The 17,077-nt window shown below is 36.5% G+C and overlaps 1 protein-coding gene across 1 annotated transcript in view; it reads right to left on the bottom strand.

Moving 5' to 3' along the window:
- LOC134661421 (atrial natriuretic peptide receptor 1) overlaps positions 1-16,648 on the bottom strand; it is a 288,858-nt gene extending 272,210 nt beyond the window's left edge. The window contains exon 1 of the mRNA XM_063517690.1: positions 16,373-16,648. The gene's annotated coding sequence lies outside the window, so the exon portion shown is untranslated. The remainder of the gene's footprint in view (positions 1-16,372) is intronic.
- Positions 16,649-17,077: the final 429 nt, after the last annotated feature.

Here is a 17,077-nt window from a genome sequence, read left to right as displayed (position 1 = left end):
GAGCTAATCATTTCATTACCTATTTGCTCGAGACTTGCACCCTTTAGTGTGTTATGCCCCTTCCTTATGTGTTGATATTTGTAATTTTATGTTCCAACAACCTGTTCTACATTTTACAAATATAATATTTTTTAAATATATATGTAAGAGATTTTTGTGATAAGTTCTTAATTTATACAAGTGCAGAAATTAACTAACCAAACGGAGTCGATTTTGTAAAGAACGAAAAAGCGAAGGTTACTTTTTAGACTTTTATCACAAATAACATTATTAAGGTGACGGTAGAGGTGGGTAAATTTTCAGATTCTGTCAATTTACCCCATTTCACACACAAGCGCACTTCACGCACACTACCTCACTTTACTGGGACAGGTCACTGACCCATCAAGTTTTTTTTTAAGATAGCGTTTTGAGTTTTGTGGCCTCCTTTTAGGAAAAGCGTTCCATTGAAAGAAGAAAGAGAAACAATACATTTAATCTTGCTTTCCTTGTCTGTTCATGTCACACGTGACGTATTTAAATTCTAATAATTCATTTGGTTGTTGACAATTTTCTACATTATGGCTTTGTCGAGATACGCGTTTTCTAAAGTTAAACCGAATAAAACCAGATGTCATTAAGTCAGATGTAAAATTTTATTTACTACTCTATACGACTTTTCATAAGGCTCAAAATCAATTAAATGAGAATTTAAATAAATAAAGTTCCGGCAGGGTGCAAAATTTAATTAAGGCGGACAAAATAAAATTTGAAAATATATGGAAACAGTGTTGGCTAATGTACCCCTAATATCTTACACTACTTACTATTAAATTAATACAATTAAAATAAAAAATATTATACCGGTATTCCACCGGTATTATTTCAGTGCTGAAGCGATTATCTTCGATCGTAGCCTTGATAATGTAGGTGTTGATAGTTACTTACGGCGGTAGGAGCGGCAATGAACCCCGTGCAGAGTAGAACGTGAGGTGCGTTGGGATAAGTGCATATATCTACTTATAATTCTTTGGCTGGTTGGTAACCCTCTATATTTTATTTTTTGTTTTACTGTTATTAGGTTAAGGGAGTTTTAGGGAGTGAAAAAAAAATGATTTTCGTTTTATGCGCTCGCGTGATTGCCGATGGATTATAATTAGACAAAAGAACTTGTTTTCCACGCATCGAATGTAGATCCCTATGACACTTCCTCCAAGTCTTCTCCAATAATGTTTATACCGTATTTTACATACCTACCTTAAATGTTACATTTCTAAATTTTTTTTTTTGTGCTATACATACTTCAAAAAAATCGCTGGAGGCCTAGCGGTAAGAGCGTGCGAATTGCAATTCCGGCTCGTACCAATGAGTTTTTCGGAACTTATGTACGAAATATCATTTGATATTTACCAGTTGCTTTTCGGTGAAGGAAAACATCGTGAGAAAACCGGACTAATCCCAATAAGAGCCTAGTTTACCCCCTATGGGTTGGAAGGTCAGATGGCAGTCGCTTTCATAAAAATTAGTGCCCACGCCAATTTATGGGATTAATTGCCAAGCGGACCCCAGGCTCCCATGAGCCGTGTCAAAATGCCGGGACAACGCGAGGAAGATGATGATGATGTGACACATACTTCCAAAAAAATCTACAAATATTTTACGTGACAACTGCTTATAAGTAAATATTATGTAGGTACACTTATAAAGTATAAAGTAGAAAATATCTTATAGGTACATAATATAAAAACCGATCATGTACGAGTAGGATTCACTATGGGTTCCACAGTTACACATTTTTATTGCATATTTTTTGTTTAAGACCAACTCACCTATTATAGGACATAGGTCTTCCATTAATCTTTTGGCGTTGAACTATTTTTTGTATATGTATTTATGTAATACAATTCTGAGTTAGGTTATGGTACATTTTTGCTCACCTACTTATAGTTATGTATTATATCTGATATGTGAGATACCAAACCTGATACCAAAAATCGCCGCAAAGTTAAAAGTTCATTTATTTACGTTACTCATCTTCGGATCACCGACTTACTACTTCCTTACTTGACATATGTGTACTAAATTTCAATTGAACTAGTCCAGTAGTTACGGTGTGAAAATTGGCTTTAACAAAATGGCAGACACACGAGTGATCTTATAAGGGAGATTATTTTCCTTGAGTGAATGGTATGCATTTACCCCAATGCACCTCACGTTCCACGCGGCGCGGCGTAATCTGGCCCCTATTTCACCACGGTGACAGGTACGACAAAAACATCACTGTTATTGACGCCATAGGCATCCATGGACTACAGTTACCGCTAACACTGATTTAAACTTTCACGATTTTTACACATTATTAAATTGTACAACGGAACCGCAAAACGTTCAACCGGATAAACAAGACCAAGTGCGGGTAGTTCGAAAAACTCGCGCGGTTAGAAGATGCTGATATCAACTTAAGCCAGTCTTCTCCGAGACCACGTCGGAGGTAAATCTTAAAACTTAGATACGCGATTAAGTCCCGTTGTACAATTTAATAATACAGTTACCGCTTACCATCGAGCGGGCCGTATTCGTGTTTGCCACCGTCATTGTACCTATTATTAAAAAAAAAACTTTATTATATCGGATAAAACAGACATTTCTCTCGCGAAAAAGATTTTTCAAAGAATTTTCGGTAAGTCTTGACAGGAAATGAGTTCTGTGTCGCAATTTCGATACAGTTGCCGTGTTTCTTGTGACAATTGTCATTAGCTTCGCAAAATAAGAATTTTCTAGTGGCAATATAATGGAGTTTATTTATTTATTAAAATGTTGGTGGCAAACAAGCACATCGCCCGTCCGATGGTAAGCGGTTACCGTAGCCTATGGAGGCCTGTGACGTCAGCAACAGTGATGTCGACAACTGTCGCACCTGTCACCGTGGTCGTAGTGAAATAGGGGCCAGTAAGTACCTAATAATCGCAGTGGTCTTAAGTGTCACAGACCCTACTGGCGCTTAAGTCCTTTATGACAATTTCTGCCTATTTTAAATTGTTCAAAAAAAAAAGAAACCGAATAATTATATCGGACTACCGAATTTTCACGAGAATCAGTTGAGAAATGTGATATGCAAAGGAGAAGAATTCGGACATACGAAAGCATTTTTTCCCAAGTTGAAACGGAGACCTTCGCCAACGCTCGGTCAATGATGGTTTAGGTACAGCTAGCTGCAGAGAAAAGGTACCACCCCTGCATACAATTATCTATCTGGTCGTACCTTTTCTCTGCAGCTGACTGTACACCTATAAAAATGGTTGTCCCTGCTGTAATTTTATACCGGTACCGTACTTTGTATTCCCTTTCCTTAGTTTTACCTTCAAAAGGAACCGGTATTGATAAATAATAACGGTACCATACCGCTTATACCGTAAAGAAAGCATGATGCAGTCTCTGCTTTGCACAATTATTGTGTGGACAAAATTCTTATAATCACCGAAACATACATACCTACGCACATAATGTCATTGAAATAAAACATTGTTATTTTATAGTAAATTTATATAATACTCGATATATACTGTAAGGGTAAAAACACCAGAGCACCATTTATAACAATATTTATTAGAGAATCACAATATATGAGAGTTAGGGACTTAGGTAATACGCGACGCCTTTTAGGCGCAAAAACCGATCTTCTAGATGACAGACGTCATAGTGCTGTCGCAGAGGTTATTGTAGTGATGTGAAGACCGCTAAATTACGATACCGCCTTTTAGCTCGGCCATCGCCTGACCCGACCAGCGCCCCGCAGGTCACTGTCATCAGTGCAGCCACTGAAGTCTGCCACAGCCAACGCAGTCGCAGCAAGCTGGGTCTTCACCAGGTGGATGTAGCCTCCACCAGTTCAATATTCTGCGAATTGAACAAGCACCTTTTACGCTCAGCCGATATACAAGCCTTGGTCCTTTTGAGTAATTCGACTCGAGTTCCGTTGAAACGGTCTATTTCGTTATTGTCAACTTACACCAAGATATTTAGTTCTATTTCAGTCGAATTGGAGTAAGGGCTTAAGCCGACTGAACCAAATGTAAGAAAGCATGACCAGGCTAGGTACCAAATAATCCGTGGTATGAGAGGTGTTAGGATATGCAAGTCTGCTCAGCACTTGCTTGAAATACACAAAAGGCTTAATTCACGTGCATATGACACCAAGAGGATATAAATACCAATTAATTATGCAAAATAATAAAATATTGCGATGAGCGTGACATCTAGCGGCAGGTAGATAAACCACCCCCTTTTTTGTAACACCATCTAACATAAATTATTTTCTTGTGAATAACGTCATATAACTTTCAAGGATTTATTAGATTTTGATAAATTTCTAGCATGTATACCCATGCAGCTAGCCCAAACCTTCCATTGAGCGGTGCGTTCATACTGACCGCTTAACGTAACAATGACTATTTGTGTCGTTTTAAAAGCAAAGACTTGGAACAAACTCACAATTGGCTTCTCCGTTGTAGGATGTAAGACTCCCTCGCATGCACGCACAAAAATGCGTACAACTCGTGAGAGGCTAACATGGGACACGTCTCATGCATGTGCGGAGCTGCCTAGGCTAGGACACCACTGCCCTTGTAGGCGCAACGACCGTAGAAGTCGGCCCTTCACGATAAGGTTGTCACGGAGCCCGGTGCACGCACTCGCTCCAACTGGGTATTTCGAACAGGCACTCCCTCCAACTCTACTGGATCCGGTACTTCGCCAGCGATCCCTAGAAGGTATAAGTGCAAGCAACCCTTTCAAGGTAACCTTGAGATCATCAGTCTTAAGGTCATTAAAATATCCTTTTGTAAACAAGGTCTCAAGCCAACCTCTCAAGGTCAACAACAAATAGTACGATACGATATAGATAAAACATTCATCGGTAGTAGAAATAATGGTCCTCTTAAGGATAATATCATATCACATGCAATGGTCCGCCTCTTAAAGCCTGCACTGCAGATACCAGGAACAAACTAGCCTGTTAAAGATAGTCTTGTATCACATGCAATGGTCCGCCTCTTAAGGCCTGCACTGCAGATATACCAGTAACAAAATTAGCCTATTAAGGATAATCTAAGCTCACATGCAACGGTCCGCCTTTTAAGGCCTGCATTGCAGCAAATACCAGTAACAACCATCCTTTTAAGGATAGTCTTATATCACATGCAATGGTCCGCCTCTTAAGGCCTACACTGCAAACACCAGTAACAACCATCCTCTTAAAGATAGTCTTATATGACATGCAATGGTCCGCCTCTTAAAGCCTACACTGCAAATACCAGTAAACAACCATCCTCTTAAGGATAGTCTTATATCACATGCAATGGTCCGCCGTTTAAGGCCTGCACTGCAGATATACCAGTAACAAAATTAGCCTATTAAGGATAATCTAAGCTCACATGCAACGGTCCGCCTTTTAAGGCCTGCATTGCAGCAAATACCAGTAACAACCATCCTCTTAAGGATAGTCTTATATCACATGCAATGGTCCACCTCTTAAGGCCTACACTGCAAATACCAGTAACAACCATCCTTTTAAGGATAGTCTTATATCACATTATGTTATGTATCTGAAAGCACATGAATTACCAAAATAACACAACATATAAGTGAGGCAGTGAATATTTACCACTTTGGCCCCGGAGCACTGTTAGGTGTTGGATCAACACAGACTTCTTACCTGAGTTAACTTTTACCTGAGTTACTCTATAATCCCAAGGATTTATTTCATTCATACCAATATCAAAATTCAATTGTACCTAATGGTATCTGTCAGCTTATGTCTTGTGATCTTCTGCTGTGAATATTGTAATACATACATGCCAGCAGCTTTATTGCACTGTCAATATGTTTTATTTTTGACAGTCATGATCATTGGTGTACATAAACTGAAATAGGTATCTGAAATCAAACACAAAACACACAAAACACACGGCAAAGGTACGATACGCCAGCCAATAGCCGGCACAGGTTAGTTTTGTAGGCTATTCTTGTAGGTATGATTTTGACACCAATCTTGGACTTTGTATATTTAAGTCCCTAACTGATGAGTGGTGTTGGTGCATTTACTCATTACAATCAGATTAACGATCAGAACAATGAAACAAGGAAGGACTACGCGCGGTAAATTTCGTAATGTCAATTTCGACAAATTATATCGTAGTAGGCGGGAATCCACTATCGCACTTCTGAAGCTGTAAGGGTAAAAACACCAGAGCACCATTTATAACAATATTTATTAGAGAATCACAATATATGAGAGTTAGGGACTTAGGTAATACGCGACGCCTTTTAGGCGCAAAAACCGATCTTCTAGATGACAGACGTCATAGTGCTGTCGCAGAGGTTATTGTAGTGATGTGAAGACCGCTAAATTACGATACCGCCTTTTAATACACATAACAATAACCAGACCGCAGCGGTATTAGCCTGTAAGCTTCATCTCTTGTCTCCAAATCCGCAAAAACTAGTTAGTACTAAATGCTGGTCTTGCTGTTATTTTATTCTTGAAGATTATGGCTTGTTTCTTGATTATTGAGAACAGCACGTAATCGCACACATATAGACGGAACGAACGGCAACAAAGTAGGTGTAGACACTAAGACTTTCAGGTATTAAACGAATTACGCTTCGTATTAATAGGTAAGTAATATTTAAATGAATATATAATATTCTCTAACGTAAATACAAGATTACAATTGACATCAAATGTCATTGACGTACAGAAGTCATATACTTTTTTTTAATGACGCAAAATTGATACCAGCATAATGAAAATCAATCCCAATCAGTAAAACGAGTCTTTAAACTTTTTTCATTTTAAGCGGGTTTTGAAGGAACAAGTTACTTAAATTCAATTGTAATCGTATTGTTTTAGGATAGTTTACTGCTGTTTTCGATCGTTACGACCTGTAAATAACAACAAATCAAATTTTAAATAAATTTATTTACCCTGTTTTTTGAAATACAATTTATCTACTGGTATACATTTTCGTATGCGTATATGATGAAATGTCTAAATAATGTCAAAAACGAGCTACGACGACGTACACGTCTGCTTCGATCCAAGGCCAGCGGCCATCTGACTCGAAGAAGAATTTTGAGTGATGTCGTCAATGTATGGAAATTGTACGAAAGTTTACATTTGGGATTGAATTTCTGTGTTGTATTTGTGAGTAAAAATATAAGTAGATAATAATTTGCTAGTTTAGTTATCTAGCTTTCAAAATCACACAACAACTCAATTACTGTTAAAGGCAAAACTGTAATGCGTGTTGCTCAAACGGAACTCCATATTTTGATTTTTGGATACTTTTAGTGTCGATTTGTAGAGAATTACAGCAAATAAAAAATATTATGCCGTGAAGAGCCGGTACACGGCTTCTTCGTGAACAAATTTACGTATAATTTAATGCAGTTATTAAACATTTCTTGAATAGAATAGAATAGAATATATTTATTTGCTTGAATACGTAACAATCAGATCTTATACTAAAATAGTTAGACACAGTATTCAGTCGACACTACATCAACATGCAAAATATTTACAAAATTGTACATTAAGGTACTAAAAATAAATCACTAATTTATGACATGCAATCATTAAAACAAAATAATAATAAAACAATGTCATTGAAAATAAAATTAAAGTATAAAAGTATTATGGTAGAATTAGTCAAAAGTAAAAGTTAATTACATATATCAAATACAAATCGGCAATTGTCATTTTAAACATTATAATTTAAAATTTAAATAATCCTTAACACTATAAAAACAATGTTCATGTAGCCATTCAGTCAATTTTACTTTAAATACCGTCCCATTTAACTTTCTGAGCTCTTTAGGGAGGTTGTTGAATATTACAACACACATATTAAATGCATTTCTCCTACAAATATCAGACGTACAGGCTGGCTGGTATAGTAGATGTTGGTACTGAGCCCGGAGTTCTCTTGCGAACATTTCCTCGCGCTTTATAAAGTACTCCGGGTGCTTTATTGTGAAAAGACATACTTTCAAAATATACATACAGGCTAGGGGGAGAATATGAAACTTTTGGAAAAGAGGTCTGCACGTGTCATCAAATTTAACGCCACCCATTGCTCGTATACAATATTTCTGGATCACAAATGCCCTCTGGACGTCAACAGAATTACCCCACAGTAGCAGGCCGTAATTAAGGGTAGATGATACATATCCGTGGTAAGCTGCTAACGCGGCCTGAGTGGAAATCGAATTTTTAAGATTTCTTAGAGCAAAAACAAATCGCGCTAGTTTAGAACATACTGCGTCGATATGATATTTCCAGTTTAAGTGTTCATCAATAATCAAACCTAAGAATTTGGCACTATGGGATTCTACAATTGGAGTATTATTAATATTAATAGTAAGATTCGCAGTTAAATTTGAATTGTGATGATGAAATTGTGTAAACAAAGTTTTATTAACATTAATATTAAGGTCATTACATTCTGTCCATGTATTAACATCTGCCAATGCTTTATTTATGTCCGATTCATAAGTACTCACGTCAGTTCCCTTTACTATTAAGGTAGTATCATCTGCAAAAATTATACACCTTTGCGATGTTGATTGTGGAAGGTCATTTATATATAATAAGAACAACAAAGGGCCCAAATTACTCCCTTGTGGCACCCCTGTCCCATTGATACGGCACTGAGATCTAAACTTTCTCTTTAAAAGATTGTTCCCTTCTGTGACCATTCTCGCAATTTCCGTGCACTGTGTTCGGTTACTCAGGTAACTTTTCATCCAATCTAGAACATTACCTCTGATACCAAGGCATTCAAGCTTGGAAAGGAGTTTTGAATGATTTACACAGTCAAAAGCTTTGCTCATGTCAAGATATATACATGTCACCGGTAATTTGTCATTAGTAGCCTGTGAAATTTCCTTGATAAATTCGAAGCAAGCCAGTTCAGTTGACCGCTCTTTACGAAAGCCAAATTGGTCTGGTGATAAAATGTTATACATAGTTAAGTAATCACTTAGTCTCACAAACATAGCCTTCTCTATAACTTTTGAAATAACGGGGACATTTGAACAAATTGATTGCACAAAGTGAGCTCTAAATCGAAAACGTCATATACCGTCCCCTTAACCCTGTATATAATTATATTTAAAAACCTATAGAATGTAGATTATTAAGTAGGTACAATTTATTTTTAGTTTGTGTTGATATAACTAGTGTAATTGAAGTTATTAGTTCGAACAAATTGATGACCTATTGTATCATATTGTTGGCTGTTACGGCTTTTATAAGGAATTTCAGGAAGGCGTGGGCGGTAGGGCGAGGTACGAGTAGGTAGTTGTAGCTTGAACGACAAGCTGTCAAGAATCAGGCACAACGCGTCCGCTCTAATTGTCTGCGCTGTTTTCACGAGTTCTCATCAGGGGGTCTAGCCAATATGACAGTCGTTGATACAAAACGCCAATCGAACCTTAAATAATGTATGGAAATAGCACGTGACTTTTCGTAGCATCCCGATATTTTTTTACTGTTCGTTTAGCGTTTGTCGACTTATGATTGTTAACTTTTAGTGCCGATGACGTCAATTTCTTTCAGGATTTCGCTGAACATGGGGGTCAAATTGGTAAGAACGCGAACGAACGCGATACCTAACGATAGCAGGCGCTTTGCGCGCGCTGATTTGTGCTTATAGCGGGGAGTTATAAGTACTATAGTATATGTAAGTACCTATATCCGCAACTCCTTTTGTGCCTGCACTTCTTTATGCGAGAACTATTAATTTTGCACTACAGAAATGCAGGCTGCGTTAATGTCGAGCTATTACATGCAGCTCTAATGTAAGCCGTATCGAGACTCATTCAAGGCTCTAAGAGAACTTGCCACTTCCCACAGGGGCGAAATCCTTAATTCGATCCGTCCTTAACACTGAACACTCTTTGATTATGGGAGATTCTATAACGGAACCTCCTCATCTTACCCCTTATCCGGCATGTAAAAGGAACCCGGATTTTGCGCTCAAGATATGATGTAGGAACTTTTTCTAAAAAAAAACCTATAAATTAGGCCTTATTGGGATTAGATCGGATTCCTTGTGATTTTTTTCTCCATTGAAGAAGTATAGCAAAACATTTTATATTATATATTTGCTAAGCAAGTTTTAAAAGAGGCATATAGGATTTGAATCCTAGATCTCAAGTTTAAAAAGTCATGCGTGAATCATGAGAGGCAGGGAAAGTTGTTCAACTTACTTTTTTTATTTGGAAAATGTTATGTTCTTCTTTGGACTTTGTATGATGAAAGGAAAGAAAGACTGAAAGGAAAGGGTACTCCTGTTATTTTGAAAAGTGTGATAATATAATTACAGGCGTACATGCCCATAAGCTGTTAACTATTGCACACAGGAGAGAAAACTTTACAGTTCCGATGAGCACACCAGATTTCTCTCCTTTGTGTGGATGTAAACAGCTCCCTAATAGACGTTAAAAATAGAAAAAAAAACCTGATTATCCCTTAGGACTATACAAGCCGATAGATGATATTAGCCTCTCCTAGCTAGAGCAGAAACCTAATTATCCGGATACATGTACGAGCCCGGACGTCCGAGTAACTCGCCTTCCGGGCTCTGGGGCAATATAAAACTTTAGGGAAGCGATCTAAATTAAAAAAACTCCCTAAAAATGTCAACAGGGAAGACGGGTACAAATTATCGTCAACTTGGGGATAGTGATTCAGATGCTGAAACCAAGGAATCTATCTTCGGACCAGTGTGTGGATATTGTTAGTGTTGCGCACGTGTTGCGCACGTGTTGCGTGTCGTGCCGTGGACAATACACGTTAAACAATAACGGGTATATCAATTAATTTGTCTACCCCGAACATTTATATAAACTAATATCGGGTAGTTTAGTATTGTTGATCAATATGTGCATAGACATTTTGCTGGGACGTTGGTCTTCCACTGACAAATGTGATAGCTGTGGTCACCTGGCTAAAACGTCGGAAAAAAGATAAAATAATGAAATTTGATCGCGTTAGACCCGTTAATGACATTAATTATCCTTCCGGGCCAATTTTCTGAAACATGTTTTTTGTTACTTTTGAACGTAAAATATTTTATTTCACCACACCCGCTTGTAAATGCTATTTTTATTATTCAAAAACTGATGTTTTTTGAATATTTAAAAGAGTGAGTGGAACAGACTTTTAATAGCGTTCATTTGGATTTATAAATTCATAATAAATATTTTCCTCACGATGATGTGGTGAAAAAAAAAATGTTTCACTCGTTTGCAAACGATCGATTCTCCATAGCAACGTAGGTAATAGTCCTCATTTTCCTCCCTGCTTATAAGATGTCACTTTTGATACTGACAGATCGGTATCGTATCGCTGTGACATCTTATAAGCGTTGTTCGAATTGGGCCGTAAGTCCATGTTTATTTTAGAGTCGGCGCCATCGAAAGCGACAAATAGTACTATATAAAATAATGATACACGAGTAGGTGCTATAACAATAACGGGGAAATTCCATAAAAGATCCTATTGCGTCGAAATGTATCCGTAAACACCAAACAATTTAAGATAATGTAACGGGAATATTTTGACAAATGTCAAATTAAATTATCACATTTAAATAGCTCAGTATTAAAATATGTTAGAACGAACCTGTCAATAATATTTATTTATTCGGGGATCGAAAATCAGACCAAGAAATCTGTAGCGAAAATTCACAAAAGAGAATTTGTAAATGACAAAGCAATTATGGTTCAGTAAATATTCTGTATTTGAAAATGGAAATAATGCTGGAAAAGTTACGGCTGTTTAAACGAACGGAAGATTGATTCTCTTTCATGTGCCTTCAAATACACGCGTTAGATTCTCATAATCATCATTCATCATCAATAAGTTGCCAAAATGTATGTGTAATGTATGTATGTATGTATGTATGTATGTGAGGCTGTAAGCGATTCAAGCTTCAAATGTAAATTAAAAAATGACTAATTGGAAAATGTTTTTACAGTTACAAAGAATTTATTGAACACAAAGAAATATGTTTTAATAATGTGTAGGTATGCATAAAATAATTGAGGAATATTTTTTACCTTATGGAACAAGTAAGTTATATGTAAATAATGTGTATATAATAAGGAATTAATAATAATTAAGTCATATGTATGTTGTGACTTGTAATTATATCATTACTAATAAAGGATGTCTATGTCTATGTCATTGCAAGTTAATTATATGTACTTACAGCTGGTATACTTAAGGAGATACATATTTCTAGTAGACGAAATATTACTATGACAAAAAATATCCAAACGCAACACCACCAAAAGTCCTGTTTTTATTATATCAATATATTGTCACTATGATTGATATAATTTAAACCATATAATACATCACCACAACATGTTATAGTATGTAAATTTTATTTTTTAACAAGCAGAAACGTCTGCGACCGATGCTATTAAGCTTACAATAAATTTAAAAGTGGAAAAAAAATACTGTCTTGGGTGAGACTTGAACTCACGGCCTTTCGATCGATACTCCAGCGCTCTGCCATCTGATCCACCAAGACCTTTATCCATAGCCGGCAAAACCTATAATATCTATAATATCATTATATAATTTTATAATTATATTTTTTATATAGTCCAAAAAGGACCTAAGTTAGGTTATTTTTTTTTTATTTATTATATAATTTTTAGTATGTAAATTTCTGTATGAATGCCCACTATTAATTTCTATTTAAATTGTAAAATGTTTATTTATTTAAATAATATAAATACGTACATACAAAACTTAAGAACTATTAAAACCCGTTCTGTTCTGAGCCATGCCGGGTCCAAAGGTCCCCATCACACTTGCAGCGTTACCCCGCTGTATGGCGATGGAGACCTGTTGGACAAGCCATGACTCAGAACGGGGTCAAACTCAACGGGTTAAGATTTGTACTTAAAATTTACTTTTATTAGTTATTGTTATTGCTACAATAGATTGTTTAAATAAAAAAATAGACTGCGACAGACGGACGGACAGATAGGGTGAAATCACATCTGTCAGCATCGAGCCGCATTTTATATATGAGAAATCGCTCGTTAGTATGAAGATGCGTACGCATCGGAAAGCTGAAAGCATGCGTACGCATCTAACGAGCAATTTCTCATATATAAAATGCGGCTCGATGCTGAGTTGCTGACAGATGTGATTCCACCCATAGACGCACGAGTGATCCTATAAGGGGTTCCGTTTTTTTCCTTTTGAGGTACGGAACCCTAAAAATATCAATTATCTACCTACTTGTATTACGGTTCATAAACACAACCCATTGACACTTGACACGCGCGGAAAGAGGCTTAAAATATAGGGTAAGGTGTAAGGAACCTTGACGAACAATGAAAGGAAATCGAAAACAATACAAAAAAAGGCCATGCTCGTGTAGCTTGCCTTAAAATACATACAAGTATACCATGGCATGAGGAAAATGTACAAACGTTAAATTCAATGAAACATTTTTTATGCAATGTGCTATTTACAGCTATTTGCCTAAACATACAATAATTTTCAGACGCCAGATTAAAGACTCAACCAGCGTATTTCTTGAAGGAAACAAATGAGAAACATCTCTGTTTGCCGAGAGAAAAGAATGGACGGCAGAATAAATTGGATCATTTCAACAAGCTTTTATTAAACTCTGCTATCAAATATCAGTCGTGTCGGAATTACTAATCGTGAAATATAATTTAATTAACCCCCGAGTGTAGATTTTAATTCAGGCACGTCTTGAGTAACAATCACCTAAAAAACGTGCACGTCTCCCATACGAGGGCTGTTTGATAAGTACCCGTTTTCCAAATGTATTAATATCACGGGCCGAAAATATGTATACAATCGTTTTAAGCCATTTTTCAGAGGTGGGAAAATTTAAAAAAAAACAGCATTCTTTTGTTTTTTTCTCATTTGACAGCGATTCAGTGAAAGCGTGAACTTAAAATTGTGAAAATGGAGAAAGAGCAGTATCGGTCTGTAATTAGATTCTTGTTTTTGGAAGGAAAAACATGTGATGAAATAAAAGTAAGAATGCAAGCGGTTTACCATGAATGTGCTCCTTCTATGACAACCGTCAGATACTGGTTTAACGAGTTTAAGCGGGGGAGAACAACCGTCTTTGATGAGGATCGCCCAGGCCGCCCAATTGAGGTGACTACAGACGATATGGTTAAGAAAATTGAAAATATCGTTTTAGCCGACCGCCGAATTGAACTTCGAGAAATCGTTGATGCTGTAAATGTTCCAATCGAGCGGGTACAAAACATATTAGAAGAAAAATTGGGTATGAAGACAGTATCGGCGAGGTGGGTGCCGCGTTTACTCACGGAGGAGCAAAAACGGAACCGACTGACTACTTCGGAGCAGTGTTTGGCCGCGTTCAAACGTAACCCGAAGGAGTTTCTGCGTCGTTTCGTGACCGTAGACGAAACGTGGGTCACCACTACCCCCCGGAAATGAAAGGGCAGTCGAAGCAGTGGATTTTACCGGGTGAACCTGCGCGAAAGATAGCAAAAATCGTTCCATCGGCTGGAAAGGTCATGGCGACCGTTTTTTGGGATTCGCAGGGTATTATACATATTGAGTTCTTAGAAAAGGGGAAAACGATAACAGGGCAGTACTATGCCAATTTATTGGATGAATTTGACGCTGGGTTGAAGGACAAACGACCCCATTTAAAAAATAAAAAAGTACTGTCTCATCACGACAACGCACCAGCTCATTCGTCTAGAGTTGTGATGGCTAAATTAACACAATTACGCTACGCCCTATTGCCTTACCCCCCGTATTCTCCAGATTTGACCCCATGCGATTTATTTTTGTTTCCCAACCTGAAAAAATGGCTCGGTGGTAAGCGATTTGGATCAAATGACGAAGTCATTGCCGCCACAGAGGCCTATTTTAATGACTTTCCGAAATCATACTTTTTGGATGGTTTATTGAAGCTTGAATATAGGTGGAACAAGTGTATAGAGTTAAAAGGAGACTATGAAGAAAAATAAATGCATATAAACAAAAACAACTGATTATTTTTTTCATAAACGGGTACTTATCAAACAGCCCTCGTATATTAAATTGTAATGACTTGTTGAGCATCCTTTGATATAAGGAAGAACCTTTTATTATATCGCACCGCACACTCTCTTTTACTCAATTCGAGTTAAGAAAGAAAATAAGAGCTTAAATTTTAAGAGCTTAGATTATTTAATCTCGCGTACTTTTTGCAATCAAGATCTTATTAATTTAACATTTAACAATGAATGATCGATATTAAGACGATAACATTATTTTAGACGCATTTCAAATTCCATTGTTAAAGACTTTTAAATTTATGAAATATAAAATATCTTTGTATGCTATTTTCCACGTTAATAATTATGTAAATACAAGCTTAAATAAATTATCAAGAAACTTAAGTAGAAAATTATATTTGCATCCATTAAACTATCTTTTAATTAAGGTAAAATAACCGCAACATTTCCATTGCTAATTAGGGTTTGTTGTGATAAAAACAAAAGCTTTCATTACCAGTGTTTTCTGTCGTGATAAAACAATTGCTTGCTTTACAAGTAGGCTTTCATATTTCCGACATGTGGTCTTTTTCCGATTTGGTTGAACAAATACCTAGTTTTCGAATATAAGAACTATTTATGTTCTTTTAGAAAAATGAGAATAAAAATAGGATAAAGCCAACCCTAACTCATTCTATCCCGAATACCTAGTAAATATTTTCGGAAATATGAAAAATTTGAAAGTAATTAATTGAGTACTTGTATGTCCTAATGTAATGGGCCAGAGACATACGCTGAAAGAAAACACCCACCCACTTATTTTGAACGTCGACAGGTGACAAGAAAAACTCACTAATAACATTTCAAAAATTAAATTATAAAATATTCACTGTGTGTATTAACGTGTGATAGTAATTAGTAAGTTTAGGTTGTCACCTGACAATTTGCAACCTGTAAAAAATCATTGTCTAAGGGTATTATGTAAAAAGTCATTCTCAAACACTAGCTAAGCATAAACTCGTACATGTTTCGTCCCTGACAGAAACAAATTTTAGCGCCTACATGCAATGCTACTTAACAACGGGAAGTTAATAAATTATAAGGCGCGGCGTCGGAATAACCCACTAATCCATCCTTAGTTTCATTAACAGGACAGACAGGTTTTGTAATAAAATAACCCTTAGATTGACTGAGGAACACACATTATTATGATTTCGGTGTGTTAAAACTCACATTAGAGCTATAATTTCTTTTGCTAAAATAAAAACGCGACTTATATTTATAAAATCGTGTAAATAAAACGTACCGGTATAAATTCTGTCACAATCAAACAATGTCACAAAACACAGCACTGAAAGTAAATTTACAACGCTTTTAAACGTTCCCGAACTTTTGCAAACGCGAACTGCGAACACGAAATAGCGCAGCGCTAGCGTCCACCCCCAAGCGCGTTCAGAGACGAACTGAAAACAAAAACAATTGAAACATTTCACCACCCGAATTCCAATAAAACTTTTTTTCGTTAAAGCGACTGCAGCAAAACACGGTATGCCATAGGGCTAGCTTAATACATCTGCCAACCGAAAAAGGAAAATTCGACACGCCGTTCGTCGATATCTATACCGATATGATAAGATAGATACCTAGGCGCTATTCAATTAAACAAATAAATTAATACAGTTCCTGATAATCTTTTATTACTTTTTATCACTATTGGAGTGGATATGAAATTCGTAAATTGGACGTCGTGATTGTTTCCGTAGATTTTGATTACTTTTAGTGAATCTTATTGGCATGTGATCAAGTGGATTTTTATATGACATCACGACGTCACGATCAATTATCAATTATCATGTTGTTGATACTCGTATCAAACATACTTGAACAATGTTTAACAAATAAAATGTATCTCAAGTGATTACATTCGACCTATTTCACCGATTGATTAGCATTGATTGTTGGTATTTAGGAATTGTAACAAAGCTCTTAGCAGTTTTTTTATCTGATGTTT

Source organism: Cydia amplana, chromosome 1, assembly GCF_948474715.1.
Source record: "Cydia amplana chromosome 1, ilCydAmpl1.1, whole genome shotgun sequence".
Lineage (NCBI taxonomy): Eukaryota > Metazoa > Arthropoda > Insecta > Lepidoptera > Tortricidae > Cydia > Cydia amplana.
The sequence above is the reverse complement of the archived record's forward strand: the minus strand, read 5'-3'. Positions and strand labels throughout refer to the sequence as shown.